The sequence below is a fragment of the Camelus ferus genome, chromosome 26, assembly GCF_009834535.1.
Source record: "Camelus ferus isolate YT-003-E chromosome 26, BCGSAC_Cfer_1.0, whole genome shotgun sequence".
NCBI classification, from domain to species: Eukaryota; Metazoa; Chordata; class Mammalia; order Artiodactyla; family Camelidae; genus Camelus; species Camelus ferus.
In genome coordinates, this window is record NC_045721.1 from 13,171,258 (window position 1) to 13,191,522 (window position 20,265).

The 20,265-nt window shown below is 39.7% G+C and overlaps 1 protein-coding gene across 2 annotated transcripts in view; it reads left to right on the forward strand.

The window, feature by feature from the left end:
- The window catches only part of TUSC3 (tumor suppressor candidate 3), a 140,003-nt gene that overhangs the window by 761 nt on the left and 118,977 nt on the right, over positions 1-20,265 (forward strand). The window lies entirely within an intron of this gene.

Genomic DNA, 20,265 nt, shown 5'->3' on the forward strand with positions numbered 1-20,265 from the left:
CAACAGCATAAGAAGGGTTAGAGTTATTCTGTATTTTTATTCTACATTTTTAAGTTGTATATTTTTCTTTGTGTTGAACTCACTGTGTAAGTGTGCGAATAACCTCACGTTTTTTGAGTTAACGCAAATTTAGTTGTGAAATCAGGTCACCTGATTTCAATTTAGTTCTCTAAGAACTTTGAGGGTGAGGATAGAAGTAACTGTATTTAAAGTAATTGTACAGTTAATTTGTGAATTTCGGTCACCTGTCAGTACTTTGGATGGTCGATCTGGCAGGATTAGGGAGAAACTTATTTTGGAAATGTAAGGTTTCTAATTGTCCTTTTTGTAAGAGTATTCTTGTGTTAATTCAAGATGGTTTTTCCTGGTGAAGTTTTATTTACATAAATGTGGCTCAAAAATCTAATTAGGGTTTAAAATATTAGCAAAACTTTATTTTAAAAAAAATTTTAGTGGGATGGTAATTAAGCGTATTTATTTTTTATTACTTTTTTTTTTTTCCTAAACGGAGGTACTAGGGATTGAACCCAGGACCTCGTGCGTGCTAAGCATGCGCTCTACCACTGATCTATACCTTCCCTCCAAAATATTACCACAGCTTTCTTGATAGCTTGGTAACAGGAGTGAAAAAACAGGAAAAATAAGTGATTCTCTTTCCTTTATTCTTTGCCTGAGACAACTTTGAACTCAATGTTAACTTCTTCCCTTTAGCTTTTTTATTGTAGCATGAATATAGGGCATACAGAAGTTTCGGTTGAGTTATGGTAAGAGGTGTAGTCAAGAACCACTGTTAAATTAAAACTATTTACAAATATAAACTAAAGGTATTTTTCTCTAGCGTTTGGTATTTATATACATTCCAAGAGTTTTAGATTTTATAGTTTTTCTTGAGAAAGGGAAGAGGTTTAAAAATGGGTTTTTTTTTTTTTTTTTTTTGGTGTAGATTACCAGAGGAGAAGGCAAAAAAAACAATGAGCTCCATGGAAATTCTGTGACCAGGGTAACTTTAAGTTGAAGAAAAAAAGAAAAAAGGCCAAAAAGTCTAAAAAGTGCACATCTTCAAAGCATCTTAGCATCTCCAATTGGAAAACTACTTTAAACATGTGAAAATGCTTGTTAATTTAGTATAATTATCAATTAGGATAACATCTGTTTCCATTCAAGTATTTTTTTTTTAATAGAAATTATTTTAAAACGGCAAAATTAAGGAGAAAATTGTTGAGGATTAAAAAGGGATGTCTTCCAAAACTGCTTTTATTTCTCTTGAATAGGAGAGTCTAATACTAAATCATGGTGGTGCTGTAGAATACACGTATTTTATTTAAGGAAAAGAGAAAAATAACAAACAGTTGGAGTTTTAATAATTTACTAAATGAGCATGCATATCTCTGAAATGTAGTCTAATTCTGTATTTGGTACTCAGTTCAAAAGGTGTGATCTTTTCCAATACTGGAAAAAAAAATTATTGGAAACATCACGAAGTGATTGGTCACCAGTATGTTACTTTTCTAGGGATATTAGAGTTGTTTTTACCATACGTGGCTGCTGCTCCTGGTGTGTGTGTGTGTGTGTGTGTGTTTACTACTGTAAATATTACTAATATAAGTATCAGAATAGTTGACTTGGCCTTGACATGGATGGGTATATTCTTTTGTTCTGAGAATCCAAATGGAAACCTAAAGTTGAGTTTGGACTCCGGAGTTGGACCCTGGTTGCTTTTAAGAAAGTAACGTTTATAACAGTGATGGTTCCCACCATAGGTTTTTGAGTTGAGTTTTTGAGATGGTCCAGTCACAGCTTATACTATCTAATTGTTTGACATCAAGCAAACTACTAACCTGAATTTTAGGATTTTTTTTGTTTAAAAATACAGATACAATACCTACATCTCAGGCTTGTCTTTGGGATCAAATAAGGCTGTATTTAGTTTACTGCAATGCCTGAAACATAACAGGTGGTCAGTAATTTCGTAGCTGCTCTTGTGTGTTCCTTACTTAAATGAAAGCATAGACATGATAATAAGATCCTAAAATATAAAAATTAAAAAAAATTTGCTAAGTAAACTGACTTTATAATAATCATAAATCATAGTTTATGGAGTGAATTGTCTATTGTTTATTTTATAAGGAAACACTGAGAATTCCAAACACTTACATTGTTTGAGAACTTCCCAGGAGATTTTACATCATGGGAAAAAATTGGTGGCATTCAAGGATTTAGGGGGGGTGTGTGTCTACATATCTATCTCTTCATGAAGACATTTTTTCATTAAAAATAATTAGTTTTATTCTTTATTTAAGAGTGTAGTCAAAAGAAATAGTTAAGTGAATAGGCAAAGAAAATTGGAGATTTTTGTAGTCTCCTTAATTACATTGAATACAGTCATTAAAAACTAATTTTTGAATCCTCACTCAAATGTCAAGTGATAGGAATTTTTGGGAGACTTTAGCTTCTTAGTAGTATATCATTTGCATATCTAATGAACCATGGGTTTCCATTATTTTGACAGTTTCTTTATTTCTTACAAAATCGTTAACACTTATCAGTTAATCAGCTTCATTTAGAATTCTTTTAATCTATAATGACCTCTTCTAATAATATAAAAAGAGCTCAAAATCTGTAATGATTTCCAGTGGACTCAGTAACTTTGCCATCATCAAAAATAGCTGCAGTCAGCCCTCCATACCTGTGGGTCCTGTATGGGCGGATGTAGGGGTGGCTGCATCATGCCATTCTATGGTATAAGGGACTTGAGCAGTTTCAGATTTTGGTGTCTGCTGGGATCCTGGAACCAATCCCCCTTGGATACTAGGACAACTATATTATAATAATTTATAATTTCTGCAAAGAAAATGATTAGGTAATAGGCCACGACATGTAAGTAACAATGAACATGCAATATGAAAAGCTGAGTGGCTCAAAAAAAGTATTTTTTAAAAGAGAAGTAGTAGTATGGCCTAAATGAAGTGAAATCTTTCAGTTGCCTCTGTGATCATGTCTGTAAGCACATTTTACCTATCTGGTTACTTTCTAGTGGTTCAGCCATGAGATGGAGGCTTTACTGTCTTAGCAAGTGATGCAGGGAGAGGATGGAGGTAAGCGATGGATTTTACCTTTTAGCAAAGAACTTAGGTGGAAGAAAAGGTTTGTAAACATAGGAGCACAGCTTTAAGAAATGCATAGTAGTTATGCATTCATATTATTCCCATTTATGCCAGTTGTGCTGGTGTCAGCCAGTCGTTTGACCTCGGGTAGAGTCTGTATGGTAACACGTTGAAGAGTGGTTGGAAATGATGGGTCTTACTTAGGTTGGCCAAAACTGCTTGTCAGTAACTGTGGGGGCTTAGCCTGCTGCAGTTGCATGGATAACGGCAGAAGGTGAGAGATTCCCGGGTCCAGGTGGACAGTTTATTACAGTAGTAGAATGGCCAGAATATTGGCATCTGTGCTGATGACTTGGGCCAGAGCACGCCTGCGAGTGTAGTGCCTTTCAGAGCAGGAGAGGAACCCTGAGCTTATGGAGCTCAGATTTTTTTATAATGGGCAGTAAACTCGTTTGACCTTAGCCCTAGAGGGAGATGTTATCTTTTTGAAACTGGAAATTAAGCAAACCTGCTCTTCGTTCTAGAAGAAACGCTGTGTGCTCTACAAACATCCTTGAAAAGATAGTCGAGAACAAAGTCAGTCAGTACTTGTGCTTGCAAATTATGGAGAAACCCACGGAGAACTGTCTGCCTAAGTGAGGGATTGTAACTTTGTCAGAAGGGGACACTGCAGGGTTATTTTCCTCCACACACACACACACTGCCAGCATGTTCAGTCCCATGCCTGGGTTCTCTTGTTCGTGGGAGACACAGAGAAAGGGAGAGAGAGGAAACATGACACTTGGGCCACAGATTCATCAGCGGCTTGTTAACTTTTTGGCCACATTTCCTTGTGCATGTTCTCTTTTGCCTTAAATATTCAGTGAGTTCGTATGTGCGTGTGATCGGTAGGCCTGTGAACTGCCTTACTGGAGTCCAGGTGTTACCTGGCGTGTTAGACCAGGTCATGAGTGCTTCTTTTGGTGAGACTCCCTCCTGGAGCATCATGCTAATCGCGCCCAGATAGAAAGCTTACCTGTGGCCAAGTGGAGCAGTGCTTGCGTTCCCCTGCTAGAGAGCAGGTAGATCACGAATAAACGTGTTTGTTATATAACACTGTGTGTGTGCATGTGCGTGTGTGTGAGCATATGTGTGGACCAGACAGGTAATGCGTATATTAGTCTATCAAGTTTTTTTCCTGTCTCCTGGCAAGATACCTGCAGCTTCTCAAATTGAGCACATCTAAAAGGGAACCCTTAATCCTTCATTCTGCCCATCTTGCTTAGCTGTTTTCTCATTGCTGTTAACCATGCTGTTTTATGAGGAACAAATTTTAAACTTCTTTTTAAGTAATCACTTCCCATATATATAATGTATCTTTATAGCTCTTATCCTGTATTTAGAACATTGCACACAGAGAGGCTGACTTCACATAATTCCTTGCAGAGTTGTACATACATTTGAGGAGAGCACCTTGCAAAAACATCATTCCTCTCTATTATACGTAGATATGTAAAACCTGTAAATACTTAGTTTGACTATTAAAACTTCAAAAATGTTATTCAGAAGAATATATGATATCTTTTTTCATAGTAATTGTTACCTACCTGAGTGGTTGCCTCTTTGTATTTCATGACAGACGAAAAAAGGTGTGTCAACAGTGTGCTTATATAGAGTGTTTCATAGTCTGTGGTAAAAGTCTTAACTTAGAACTGTACCATCCCGAAGCCATTAGTGAACTGAAAAAAGCTAGGAATAAAAGGAAGTCTTTACTAACATTTATTGTTATTAAATTTTTGGTTGATCATGTAAAGATACCTAACTCGTTTGACATTTGGAAGTGAAAAGGAGATTTTCATGTTACCACAAGAACTCAACTACCTTTAATGAAAAAGGGCACTGGAGTACAAGTTAGATAAATTATAGTATTGAATTTATTAAATAGAACTTTATTCTTGAGGTGTATTTTTAGAGGTGGTTTAACATTGTTATCAATATGATTTGACTCAACTTTTGGAAATATTGTGGTTCAGTGTCTTCTCTGCTTGGAAACAAAGCAAACCATTGGAAAATTAGTTCATAAGATTTTTGTGGTCAAACTTAAGGTACAAAATTGATTACCATTTGTGAAGTCTGTTTCCTTTTCGTATTAAATATTAAATTGAATGAGATACTTTCATGTAATTGAGTGAATTTAACAAATTTAGGAGTTGGAATTAAAGCTTAAAAGTGAAAAAAAAGTAGCAGTAGTGCAGATAGAAGGGCAAAGCGTTTCACTTAAATTGTGTATAATCTTCACAACATCTTGGTGGTTGTGGCACACAGTTTTGTTTGCCTTATCTTTGTTAACAGTACCTTGGTTTGGTTTAAGTAATAGGAGAAATTGGGACTATCCCAGGCCCCAAGCAGTCACCTTTACTAAGCAAAGATTATCATGATCCTCAGTATCTTGCAGATTATTGGTTTAGGAATGAACACATGATACAATCACATGGGGCTGTTTGAAACTTTCCTCCTTCTTCATGAAGAACACAGGGCAGGGGAATTCTCTCTTCCTATCTCTGAATCTGTGTATGGAATATGCTGTTTGAGTTGTTGAACCTGTGTTGCAGCCATAAAAGTACAGGCTTGGGGGCAAAACTGTAAGTTCAAGATGGAAATGTAGAAAATTGGGAAAAACACAGGTGCTTGATGACAGGACTTTAACTAGCTCATTGCTCCAACTCTGGACTTTGTGTTATTGAGTTAATAAGCTTTCTTCTTGTTTAAGACATTTCAAATTGAATTTCTGGTTTTCTTATGTGAAAGCATTCTACCAAGGAATGGTTGGATTAAGGATTTTACCCATGACTGTACAACTTGTAAGTTTATAGCCAAAGAACTCTTTCTACACTCCGAGTTAATAACTTAACAGTTACCTAGCTGTGAGGCGCTCTTTGTGAATGTTATTAAATCATAGTAGAGGACCATTTTGGTATACATATAGCTGTCCCCAATCTTTGAATATCAGTGGTCAGTATTAGAAGAAGCTTGTATGTGTTTTGTTATCTTTAGAAGTGAATTTTCCATGTGTTCCGTTTATTAAAGTAGTTTTGTTTTTATTGTATGAATTGAAATTTTCTAATTATGTCCAAAAGATTGTAGGAAAGAATTGGGAATGTATTTATTATGTGCCTTAAAAGCTACTGGCCCAAGAAAAGAGTGGAAGAGGATAAGTTATGCCTGAGATATATTTGCTGTAGGCTGTTTCCTATGTGAATATTTTTTAAAAAAAATGCTTACTCCTTTTGCTTTTGTGTATAATAGACTGGTACATAGTTCTGCTTTAAAGACGTACTAAATAAAATACAGAGAGATACTTTTATTTTTAAAATGGTTATATTTTAATAATGTTCTTTTAGTTAAAATTTGAGTTAAGATTAAGCAAAAGAAAAATTGGAACCTCTCTCAGAGAGGGTATTATACAGTGCTGACTGGTCGTGTTTTTTTAGAGCTGGTGCTTTCAAAGGGAATAAAGGGTTTTTCTCATACTTATGAAGTGAAGTGGCTTTGCTGTGTCTTGCTGGTTTCCTGTGCATTTTTCCTCTTGGAGCCTCAATGGGGAGAAAGGGTGTCCGAGTCGAGGCGTAGCCCTGTCATAATGGTGCTGATTCAGCTGAGCTGCCCACTGAGAGACGTCTGAGTCCCAAGCCCTGATGATGGAGCGTGTTCCAGATCATGGAGAGAATAGTAACCGGAGATGTGCCTGCTTGTGTGTGTGAGGCATGTGTGTGTATGTTGGGGTATGTGTATTTGTGGGGGTGTGTGTGTATGTGTGTTTAAACACTGCATTGTAGAAAGATAGAGCAGGAAGGTCTGGTTTCAGGTTAAATAACAAGGCGGGGACTAGAAATTAGATTTCCTGCCACCAGAGTTTATATTCCCATATTCCCATGCTCAGTTATGCTGTCATTGTCTCTGCCCCTCCCCTCCTTCTTACTTTTTTACACTGTTATTTCTTCTGTCTTTTCATAGCTGATATTTAATGAACTTCTTCATGGGTCCTTGTTTTTTAAACTTCACAATGTTGAAAGATTTGGCAGATCTAAAACCAACCTATTACTACTGCTTAGGCTTGACCCCTTTTATAATTTATAAATTAGCCCGTCTGTTTCTTCATGAAACTGTTTTAATAAGTGAAATTAGGCTAAGGTAGGCCGAAGTCACAAGAGTCAGAACTCTGTGACCTACCTGCATGGGTCAAGAAAGTATTTAAGTTTCTGTTCCATCCTTCTTCCCCAAGTAGTGCCTCCTACAGTCCCTAACACCAAGTAAAGCATTTTTCTACATCTTTTTGCCAAGGCCAGAAATCTGGGCACATTTCACTTAGCTTCAAACCTTTACTCACTTGTGACTGTTTTCCACCACCCCGTCCTTCACCCTAGCTGGGGATGTCCTCTGGGACTTCTCAGACCAGTGCTGTTTGGGAGTACTGTTTAAATACAGTTTAAATACCTACAGAAGGCAACCCAGAGTTCTTTGCATGCTATTCAGTGCTTTTTCTGAGTAAGCCTTTGATGGTCCTGTTTTATATCCCACCACTGTCACGTGCTTCCCTCTGGTGTTAACTTAAGCAAGTTACTCCTTCGTCCCTGTTTTGGATCAGGACCCCCCCCCCACCCCCACCCCGTGCTCACGTGGATGGATCTCTGTGCTTATTCTTTACAGCACATATGTCAGTTGTCTGCTGTCTACCATTCCTGTTATTCTAAACTTCTTTGAGGAGAAGTATTGTGGGGTTTTTTATGTCTGTATCCCCATATTCAAGCATCGTGCCTTGTACTTGGTAAATGCTTAGTAGAGTTACGCTGGTCAAGTCACTTAATCTCTCTAAACCTCAACTTCCCTATCTGTAACGTGGGGATAGTCTGCTAGTCCATACTACAGAGTTGTGAGCCTTACAGGAGATAATGTACAGAACTTAGCATAGAGCCTGGAACATAGTAACTGCTTAATCTTAGCTTTGGCGCTGATGTTGGTGAATGAGTTCACAGGATGTACAATGGGTTGTTTTTGTTTTCAAAGTGATTTTTTATGAGTAGCCTAAACTGATTTGGCGTTATAAAAGAAGATTTTAAAAACACTGCTCTCGATACGCATTATTTTTCATGAACACTTTATTTTCCTATGTGATAGGTTCTGCTACTAAATTGGCTCTTGAGATTGTCATCATTGCTTTCTTCAGATGATTAAAGATTTGGCAGTGACCGTTTAATAATGGTTACTTTTCCAGTTTGACTTATTACAGCATTTGACAGGTGTCTTACTATAGCCCTATTTAGGTTCAACCTATTTGGAGTCCTTTGGGGCTCTTGGAACTGGAGGTCTGTTTCTCTCCCCAGGTTCGTAAAATGTTCAGTCATTGTTGCATTAAATACGCTTTCCCTTTTTCTTTCTTTTCTCTTTCTGGAATTCCCATTATGCAGACATCATTCTTTTCATTGAGTCCCATAATTCCTGTAGGCTTTCTTCACTCTTTTTCATTATTCTTTTCCTTTTGCTTCTCTGTGTGGATAATTTCGATTGTACTATCTTCCAGGTCACTGATTCTTTCTTCTCCATGGTCAAGTCAGCTTTTGAAACTCTATTGATTTCTTCAGATTGGTTATTGTATTTTTGTGCTCTAGAATTTCTGTTTGGGTGTTTTTTTTTGTTGTTTCTATTTGTTGAACTTCTCTTTCTGTTGAAGCATGGTGTTCCTAACTTCGGTTAGCTGTCTGCATGCTCTTGTAGGTCACTAAACTTCTGTAAGAGGTTTGTCTGACAGTTCATAGATCTGCATTTTTTCAGTATCAGGTATTTTTTTCTGGAATGAGTATCTTTAATGTTTATTAGATTTAAAGTAAATTAAAAAATAAGCGCTTAGAGATTTGCTTAGATCCTTTCTAGATGGTAAGCCTATATGAAAGATGGTAACAGAATGACTTACAGTAGCTTCTCTAGATCTTAAAGGTAATTTTAGATCTTAGAGGTTTAATCTTAGTAGAAGTTCTGTGATTTGATTATAGCCAATTATACAATTACAAATACAGTTATCATAGAGAAGCTTAATGAATATTTTTAATTTCAACAATTTAATTGAGCTGTATGATCCACAGAGAATAACTGAAAGTAATCATGGCAGAGCTATTTAAGTTCTTTGTATTTGACTCTCAGATAGCAGTTAGGTTTATACTTGCCTTATCTTTGGCTGTTTGAAATATATAATCTACAAAACCACAAATTAAAATAAGCTATTTCTATTTTTGTGTATTTCTATAGTTTTCAAAATACTGCAGACGGGCTATATCTGCAGTAACTCATGACAGATAAGAAAACTTAGAGAAGTAATTTGTCTGAGTACAGTCATTAGCCTTGGTCTCTAGTGTTCAAGATACACACTAGCAGAACAGAAGGAATGCATTTCATTATCTAAAAGGGAATTGGTGTGGGAAACAGGCTGTAAAATTCCTTTTCTTCTTATCCCTTTTCCTTGTAAAGCGACTGTTGGAAAGTTAGGTTAGCCCTGGGTCATTTTCTACATGGATTACAGTCTTTTTAGTTTTTGCATTTCCCAGGATTCGATCATGTCATGGTAAGTAGATGATCCCAGGAACCTTTCTGTGTTGTTTTACTTCTTTGTTACTGAAATCTAAACTTCTTCAGTGTGGGGGGTCCTGGTCTTCCACACCTGTGCCGTCCTGGTCACAGCAGAAGCCTGCAGTAGGTGGCTCTTCTGTGTGTTACGATTGCTTGTCTGGCTGTTGACTTCTGAACTATGTTGTGAATGTTTTTCATATTATGTCCTTTTTGATTATTTTAAATAGAAACAGCATTATTGAAGTAAATGAGGGAAAATAAATACTCAAAATACTCAAAGCATTAGGGTGTCATCTCCTTAAAATATGACACAGCACGTGCTACTGAATAAAGGGCCACGTCACTGACATTTCTCTAAAATGGGATCTACCATTCGTTTTTTCCAACAAACATCTATGTGTTAGACACCACGCTGGATTTGGGAGATGAAGTGGTGAATAAAACAGCTGCTGTCCTTGATGCATCCTATAGCTCACAGCCCAGTGGGTGATCAGGCTGGGAAACAGGCGGTTGTAATGTGTGAGAAATGCATAACCTGGGAACTCCTGGTGCTGTGGCGTTAGGCTGGCACATCAGGGTAAGCAGGACGCTGAAGAGGTGCCCACAGGCAATCACTTAATGAAAGGACTGTTCTAGGCAGAAGAAATAGTGCAAGGTGTGAAGTCCAGAGGTGTGAAAAGGCACAGCAGATTCAGGGAGCTTGCACGTTCTACAAGGCTTGGCTTAGAACGCGCAGGGTGGGGAGTGCCAGGGTGGAGGCTGGGACGGAAGCCGGAGCCAAATCCTGTGTTAGAGTCTAGACTTGGCCTTGAAGTAGTGGGAGGCATTGAGGGTTTTATCTTGGAGGTGGGGGTGGGTGAGGCTTATATTCAGGAGGGTCACTCTGGCTGTGCTGTGGGAATCAGCTTAGGTGGGGATGTGAAGGCTTCCATCTGCTCAAGAGGCCCCGGCCGAAGTCGCCGTGAGGTAGTGCTGACCGGGCACAGGTGGTGGCGGTGAGGATGCAGGACAGTAGCTGGGTTTTCGAGCTCTGTGGGAGCCAGATTAGGCACTTCTTGGTAGTTGATTATATGTGGGATGAGGGAAAAGGAGACAAGAATAATGATGTTTCTTGGTAAAAGGGAAATTCTATTTACTGAAATGGGAAACTGGAGAAGGAAGAGATTTTGGAAGGCAGATAACATGTTCACTTTTCAGACTGTGTGCAATGCCTTTGTAAAATCTAAACCGAGGTGTTTGAGTGGATTGTATGGATTTGGACCTTTGGGCTGAAGGTACAATGGATTTGGAAACCATTGTCAATGAGAGTTGCATTTTTGGTGTTGGTTAAAAACCACCTAGCCAGAGTACATAGAGTGAAAGTCAAAGAGCAAATGCCGATCCTCAGGGATGCCAGTGTCCCAGGGTCCTGCAAAAGGCAGGCTTGCAAACAGACCAAGACTGTGCTGCCGGGAAGCTAGAAAGAAGCCTAGCAGATTTGGGGTGTCAGGAGGAGAACGTTTCAAGAACAGAGAGGTCCACAGAGACAAATGGTGACTGGCGACAGGCTGAGCAGACACTGTAGAGATCCTCTGGATCTGGCAGGAGCAGCTTAGCTGCACTGTTAGGGTGGAGACTGGAATGTAGTGCGTAGGTTAACGAAGGAGTTGGTAACAAGGAAGCGGCGACAGCCACGACGTTATCAAGCAGTGTTGCTGTGAATGGGTGGAGAGTGCAGTGGGTGGTCGCTGGGGGAGAGGAGAGAGAAGGTAACTGAGACAGAGCAGGGGCCCCACGGTGGGAGGAAGGAGTGGGAACCCGAGGCCGTCAGGTGGCACTGGCTGTGTAGACGGATGTGAGCGTCTCAGGGCTGGTCACAGTATTTGGGTTTCTTCCACACGTGTTATAGGACTGCACTTTGCCACTCTTGTGAACTCAGACACGACCGACTTTGGCCTGTGAAGTGTGCGCAGATAAGCTCTGTGTCAGTCCCAGGCAGCAGCTTGGCGTGTCCTCACATACTTTGCCATATCCTCTTTCTCTGGCACCGTGACTGGGATGTGCGACGTGGCGGATGCCCCATCAGCCTAGGTCCTCGAGTGAACAGGCTGAGCGGAGTCTCTGCCGATCTGGAGGATGGAGATATCCACCTTAATTGATTTTTTTTAAATACTGAGATTTGGATCCCTTAGTGCCCTGTCATTTAAGCTCTCTGGATTGCTACAAGGAGTGGTGTGGACCTCTCTTCCATTTTGATGGGAGGAACGGATAAATGGAGGTGGTGCAGGTACAGCCCAATGTGTTCCTTTGTGGGCAGAGACCTTGTATTTTCTCTGTGAAAAGGGAGGTCAGCTGAGAGGGAGGGATAAGCTGGTAGGACTGGGAGGCTGAGGAGGGTGGATAAGGTAGAACAGGTAATTTACCTGTAATTACCCACTTTAAATAGCTGGAATAGGTCATTTTATTCAAAACAAAGAATCATTGTTAATCACAGGAAGGGCCACATAAATTTGGAAATCAGGTGTTACATAAAATCCTTATTTGATTTTTTTCTCCCTCTAACCGAGCTGAGAAGGGGAGTGCTAGGGACAGGATGGATGCAGGGCTGGAGATTTCCAGAAGGGTGAGGTAGGAAGAGGGGAAAGGAGAGTGAAACATACACTGTGGGTGCAGGATGTGGAAAATAAAGACTGGGTGCTGAGAGGGGACGGAAGAAAGGCCCCAGTGAGACCGGAGGATGAGTGTGTCGGGGGGAAACCAGAGTGAGGGAACTGGGAGACGAGGCTCCTGTCGCTAGTGGCTTCTGTCAGTTCACCATTTCAGAGATGGAAGAGTACCAGACGAGACCCTGGCGGTGAGCGGAGAGGTGGGGCTTGAAGTTGGTTATCTGAGATGATGAGGGTGAGGAGCTAAGGGCTAGGGTGTAAGACTTTACGTGGACTTGAACCAGAATAATGTGGGAGGGTGAAGGGTAGTGACCAAGAGATCCCTAGATGACAGTGACCGAATGAGGAGAGGATATCACACTGTGAAGGTGTGGTTCATGAAGGAGCAGGAGCTTTAAGTGAGGGCACAGGACTGAGGGGGTGCTCACTCTGCCTCGTCCCTGAGTGACAGTTAAGGACGATGGGTGGTTTCCATTTCAGTAGCTCCAGAGGATCCAGCTAAGAGAGTAAGGGAACGCTCATTACAGATACAGAAGATGTAAGGAATTAGTTGCAGTTTTGAAAATTTTATATGAGCTTTTTTCTTTGATTAGGTGACAGTACTGCAATCCTAAAATGAGAAATCGTTAGGCAGTTAACGGTAACCTTCATATCCCTCCTATCTTACGTCCAAGGTCTCAAAGCAATTTCCTGACGTTACGACGTTTTTATGAGTCAGATAAACTTTTTCACGTTTGCAGTGTTTCATATATATATGGAATATCACTTCTGCTTAAATGAACTTGCAGAAATCTGGCAACATTTGATCTTTTACACATTGCAGCCTTTTGTTTAGCAGCGTTAACTTTAGCTCGATTTCTCATAGACTGCTTTAGCTGTGCGTCATTCTATGAGCTATAAGCCAATATGAACTCAAAATAATTCATAGGTCTCTGATTTAAAATACATCAATAATGTATCATTTCTGGATATAAATGATCAAAACCAGTAACAAAAAGAGGTAAGAACTGATTTTTAAATAAGGTTTCATACCTAAGAAAGAAATGGAGAAACAGCAGCAGTGACAGCTAGGCAGGAGGCGGGCTTCAGAGATTTTGCAGATAAACGTTCCCAGCAATTTCTTATAACCAGGGGTGTCATTACAGAATTACTGCGTGCGGGTAAGTTCTGTAGTGATTTACCAACCACTGTTTTCTTATGGTTTTCTTCTGAGATGTTATTTGTAGATTGCATATAATGTGTCTAGTTGTAAAATAATCTTATCTCATAGAGAGTATGGTGTAGCTAATAATAGAGCTGCCTTGCAATGTATCTTTCCATCACTCTTATCTCCTCCTCTTAAGATGAATTGTCCGTTATGAGCATTCAGAAATAGTATAAAAATACAAACGTGGTTTGTGAATATATTCATTTTCTATTGATGCATAACAAATTACTGTAAATTTTGTGACGTAAAATAACACCCGTTTTTAATCTCAGCTTCTTTGGGTCGGAAGTCTGGGTTCTCCGTTCGTGGGCTCACAAGCTGAAGTGAGGGTGTGGCTGGGCTGCAGTCTGCACTGGGTTCTAGGTCGTCTTAGCTGTTGTGCATTGTTGGCAGAATTCAGTTTTTGGCACCTGTGGGAGAGAGTTGTTTATTTTCTTGCTGGCTGCATTCTCTCAGCTCTTTGAGGCCACCCTCAGGTCCTAGCCATGTGGCTCTCCCCATGGTCAGTTTAAAATGTGGCTGTTGGCTTTCTGCCAGGCCAGTGGGATTGCCTCTCTGATGCTTAACCTTCTTTGAAAACACTCACCTGATTAGGTCAGGCCCACTCAGTGTAATCTCCCTTGTGAATAACTCAGAGTTAACTGATGAAGGACTTTACATCTGCACATCTTTGCCATGTAAGGTAGTATAATTATGGAAGTGCTGTTTCTTCACATTCACAAGTCTTGTCTGTACTTACGAGGAGAGAATTCTGTAAGGTCTGTGGGTCACTGGGGATTATTTTAGAATTCTACTTACTAAAGTGGGTGAGCTTGCACTTTTAGATTTTTCTATACTTTTAAGTGGCAGCTTATACAATCAACATAAACAGTTATGACAGTCAGTGTATAGGACATTAATACAAGATTTTTAGTGAGGCTGTAAAATTGGAGTGATAAAATGGAAGTGACGATAAAATTGAAGTATCGGAGTTCAATCAGAAAAGCAGGACCAGAAGAAGATGAACACGTGTGCGTGTGCGTGTGTGTGTGTGTGTGTGTATCTGGATTTGTTATAGGAATTTGACTTTATGCAGTGGTGGGAGCTGGTGAAGCGAGGATACTGTTTGCATGTTTGCGGCTGGAGTTTGGGGTCCAAAGAGCAGCTGGGAATGGAGGATGCTGTGTGGTGGAGAAGAACAAGACCAAGCTGGAACCTGTGAGGATGGAGCGAAGTCATCCTCAGAGTGATTTTAAAGCTCATAGTTCTGAAATTACATAGGACTGAAAAAATAGTTATTCACAGAAATAAGGAGTTGGAAATGATAAGAATTATTTTAAACAGCTCACTCATCTTGCAGCCTCAGGATACCAGTTGCTAAATAAGTTCAAAGAGTAAAAGGCATTTTATTTTTTCACATAGGAAACCAACAACTATAATTAAAAATTTAAGTCAGCCTAAAACTTAATTGTTTAGTGGAATAATTTTAAAAATAAATTTTCTTAACATTAAGAGCATTATAAAAATGTTTCCCTCCCACCCACCCCATTACAGGATAAATCACTGTTCTCCTACCAGGTATTTACTGCAGTTTCAAAATAGAAACATTTCTAAGTTCTGATTTTTTTTTTCATTTTTATGTTGATGCTTTATGTATCTTTGTAAGCCTGATAGCAGTGGACCCTGCATTCCCAAAATGCACTTATTAATATTCTGAGAAATACTGGGAAGATACCTAACTTGGGACAGTCATCTTGTTTTTGAGTTAACATTTCTCTATCAGCTAAAATAAAAAGTAAAAATAAAAAGTGATTACTTGCTTCATTTGAAATACACATGCTAGCACCTTACCTTTATTCAGCTGCTAACAGATTGGTATAATAAAAAAGTAAACTATCGGATCCGTTGTCTCCATACTTGTTACTGAGTCCGAGTGGTGTAGAATTTCAAGATAATGCCTTAATAAAATCGACAATTTCTGTGGTATCATCGTATACTGATGGGAAAGATACATGTATCTTTTTAACAGGCACCTTTGTCTGTGTGGTCACAATGACTGCCTGAGCATATCTGTCAACGGCTTCTGGAGAGCCACTTCTCTTGTTGCCTTCCTGCTGTGGCTTTCATATGATCAGATATTATTATATTTGTTCTAAATTCTTTGATGGTGTGCCAGAGCTCTTTACCATCGCAGTTTTTTCTTCTTAGACACAAGCCAGACTGCATTTCCCAGCCTCCTCTGTGTTTATTTAGGTCCGTGTGACTGAGTTCTGGGCAGTGGAGTGTGAATGGAGGTGATTTGTGTCATCTCTGGCCTGTGTCATCTCGGGCACAGGTCAATCTTCTGCTGCCACCCTGTTCGGAGGACTCATCAGGATTGTATGACAGGCTTCCCTGTGAGGGTCCCTGTTCACATGCCTCTGAGATTTGGAAGGTAGAAAAGGAGAGAGGCCACTGCTCTTCAGAAATAGTTGAGGCAGATTCATGGGCAGATAGAAGGCTGGGAGCATTGTTCAGGAAAAGTCCAGGACGACCACTGTGTTCACTTCCTCTTGTTACTATGACAAAGTGTCGCAAACTTGGTGGCTTAAAACAACACAGATTTATTCTCTTATTATAGTTCTGGAGATCAGAAGTTTAAAATCAGTCTCACTGGGCTAAAATCAAGGTGTGAGAAGAATTGTGTTCCTTCTGGAAGCTCCCAGGGGACAATCAATTCCCTTGTTTTTTTCAGATCTGGAGGCTGCTCAGATTCTGTATGGTTCCTGGCTTGCATGGCTCCAGCCCCTTGCTTGCATCCTCACATCTCCTGTTGACTGATCCTCTTCCTTCCTCTTATAAAACCCTCATGATTATATTGGGCCTCCTTGGCTAATGTAGGATAATCTCCCCGTTTGAAGATTCTTCACTTAATCACATCTGCACAGTTCCTTTTACTATGTAAGGTGACGTGGTCCAGGTTCCTGGGAATTAGGATGTGAATGTCTTGCAGAAGTTGGGGGGCAAATTGTTTAGCCTGTCACAGTGACCCACTTAGCTGTTACAGACCAGGTATTTAGTGGAAGCCTTCAAGAAATCAAATAGCTCCAGGTGAGCTCTGGAAGATCAGCTGCTTTGAGATTGTTGGTCGCTGCTTTTCTTACCATAGTTTCTCCTGTACATCTCAGTGGTGGTCTAAGCTGCTGCTCCTCATTCCCTGTATTAAATACCTTTATATTTGGAGTACATGGTGTGGTTTCTGTTTTCCTGACTGAACCCTGACTGATCCAGAGTTCTTTCTGTATGACTGTTTGGCGTTGGAAGGAGTGACCTGGAAAGCCCTGTGTTGCAGGTGACAGAGCAGCCATCAGCCTAGGTGTCCGAGACTGTGTGTGTGGAGGAGAACCTCCCTGCTGTCCTGAACTCCTCACGGGCCTGTGATACGGAGAGAAGTCACTCAGATGTTGAGCTCTGTTTGGTACTGCAGCCTAGTCTCTTGCTAATAGAGGTTTTGGTTGAAAACTAAACATGAAGACAAATCTCATCTCTTTCTGTGTGTTTAAACACACCTGTTATAGAGTAGTACATTTTCCTTTGATATACGTTCATGAGTTTATTGTACAAGGAAAGCAGACTCATAACATTTGTGTCCATTGTTTATTAAAAAGTCACTGTCTCAGCCTCTGAACTCACTCACTGGTATGCATTCTTGGTTCTCTGGGCTGCATTTTCATACGATGGTTCTACTTGCATGTTTAGAACAGTGTGCTCACACAGTAAACTTTTTGCCCTGTTAGACGAAGGCACAGCGTTCAGCAGCTGTTCCTTAATGGTATACCCGTCTCTCAGGTGGCAGGCAGCAGTTTGACTGCCAGTGTATTTTCATCTTCAGATTTAAGGTGTTGTTTCTGGAGCTCAGAAGCAAATCTCAATGGCTGGTATTTTGAGGAACACAGCTTTCAAAGCCAGAACATTCTCTCACCTACTCTCCCTAGGATTATTTTGAACAAGTGGTATTGACAGAAGAGAGAAGAGAACTAGGCTCAGGTTTTGGTCTCAGGGTGACAGCTGGTGAGGGAAAGAGCTGGGCCTCCAGCACTGACCTTCCCACTCTGAGGTCACCGCTTTTGCCATCAGGTGTGCCTCACAGTAGGCCTGTGCACAGTTCACCTTGCCTCACAGAAGACACGTATGCCTGGAAGTTGTAACATGCATCGTATTTTGCTTTAACTTGTGCTCTCTGCTGGTCCTCACTTTGTAATGGCCACCAGGAGAGGGCTTTATTTAAGGTGCTCTTGGCTAAGACAATGGTGTGGCCGTTTGGGAATCCATAACGGACGTTCTAGTCATAGCTCTTCTAACTCTTAACTGTGTCCTTTTGGTTAAACCTCTGTGTCATTCACAATGGGTCACAATACTTCTGTCAGTTAAAAAAATAGAGTTGAATTAGATCAAAGATGCCTTTCAACTCTTACATCTTATCACGCCTGTTAATGAAAGTATTGAAAAATACTTCTGGGCAGTTGGGGAAGCATTATTTTCAAAAGAGCACTAAAGTTAATATTTTTCAACTAAAAAAAAATTCCTTAACTTATTGTTTCTTTAGTTAGCTACCATTGATCACTCACTGGTAATATCACAGGACTTTTTTTTTATTCTTCTCCCACATATTAGCATAATGTCATTTGAATTATTCATCTTCAGATCTGCCTTAGAACTTAGTCCAGTATCTTGCTCAGATTATATGCTTACTTAAGTAGTAGTAGCAAGCATTTCTTAAGTACATGAGGTCTCTTAACTGCAATTAAATAGTAATTGGAAAGAGGCCAGTTATAAAGCTAGTTAAAATGATGAATAATATTTCATAGAAGTGAAATTATCTAAAATTAAATCAAAATTATGAAAATTCATTCAATTGATCATACGCTTAAAATTTGGCTTTTAATTGCAAGTAGTCATGATTTGTTAGAATGAACAACATGGTAAGTGCTCATATTTTTTGGTGTAATTTTTCTCAAGAAAATTATAGCATAATCAGATATCTTCAGCTACTGCTTGACTTTTGGAGCATGATTCTCGAGGTCGTTTTCATAAAAATATTTTCAGGTTTACCAGTTCTCTCAGTTCTTTGATACTCATTCTTTTTTGAAGTGCCTAATGTCATCGTCCTACCTGGTTTTCCCATTTCTTATGTTAATCATTATTATTCTGGCAGATACTCATTTGTCAGCAGTTTTGCATATAATTTGAGTAGTTCTCCTGCATCGGTTTTTAAAATCGACTTGATGAAATCCTTTGACATTTGTAAGATTGCTGTCAAGCATAATAATGACCGAAACACAGTGTGACACGGGGTTGGGACAGATGCCAGGGTGAAGGGAGGATGGATGGTACATAGGGGGTATTTTTATAAATACTTGGATCATTAGTGAATAGGAAGTAGATAGCCTTTGCCTCTCTGCAAGTCTGTGTTTTTTGTGTGCGCATATCAAGTACTTAGATAAGTAGGATCTGCGGTGGCACATGCAGGGCTGAAAACTGTAGTGAAATTGCTGAGATGAAGGGCTGGCTTGGGTTGGGCTTGCTGGTAAGGAAGGTGTGGTGCCTATTAAGTACGGTGTGGTGCCTGTTCTTTTTGTCCTCCCTGGGCCGTCGTCACTCCTTTCCCGCCTTTTCGTATTCATCTTAACAGGTGCCTCTTTAAGGACCACAGAGGAGAGCGTGCTACCAGCCTGGGCTGGTCATACCGCTCACACCACCTGTCAAATTTGGCTCGGAGTTGAACAAGTGACTTAGAGTCATTCACTGGGATTTTCTAAATGGAACTAGCAGCAAGATGTAGGTCACCTTGCTGACTGGTGTATGAAATGGGAAGGATGTGATTTTAGGTTGCCTATCCCTTCTGGCATGAAACACTCTGATGTACAGAAGCTAAGCAGATAAACAGAGATTTTCACTGATGCAGTAAATACTCAAATACTAACTCGGTGCCAGTCTTTGTTCTCGGTGACACCAAAATACAGAGATAAACATAACATACAAAAATTGTTGCCCTCGGGGAGTTTCTTTGGCTGAAGGGGGCACTCAGCACAGTCTAGTTCTTCCTTGTGGTTATTCCTGAAACCAGATTTGTCTCCATCCTTCCTTATTGTAGGTACTTACACAGTCCCTTTTTGCCCAAGTTAGATTGAATTAGGCTTATGTCATTTTTAATTAAAGGTACTTAGATAACAGTGAAAGCCATGCTTTCATTAGGAAGATAATACAGACTTTTGAAAAATAAATAAATTGCAATTTGTGACTTTGAGTAAAACTTTGTCATACATTTTTATATTTTTTCCCCCTGGTTTTTGGTAAATGGAGATTACCTTGTCTTTTTTTTTCTCCCTCCATACTCCATTTCAAGCTTTAATCTCTTGGTTTTCTGGTAAAGCACTCTGGTTGCCTAGTTTCTTTAGTCATTCAGAGAGATACAACTATTTGTTTAATAAATGTTTCCTAGTAGACCTGCTTTAGATTCCATAGTTTTTTAGTAAATCATTTTTAAAGAGTGCTGTATGATACTTGTGTATTGAATGAGCAAATGTTGAGGACTAATTATAAAAATTCAGTTTCTTAATTTCTTCTATTATCGTTGTATATGGTTGAGAATATGTGACACAACTTTATTTGCGCTCTTACATCTGTTGAAATTCTTTTGTCCTAGAGGCTTCTGTATTTCACACAAGTACTGCAAGATAGGTAAGCACCTTAA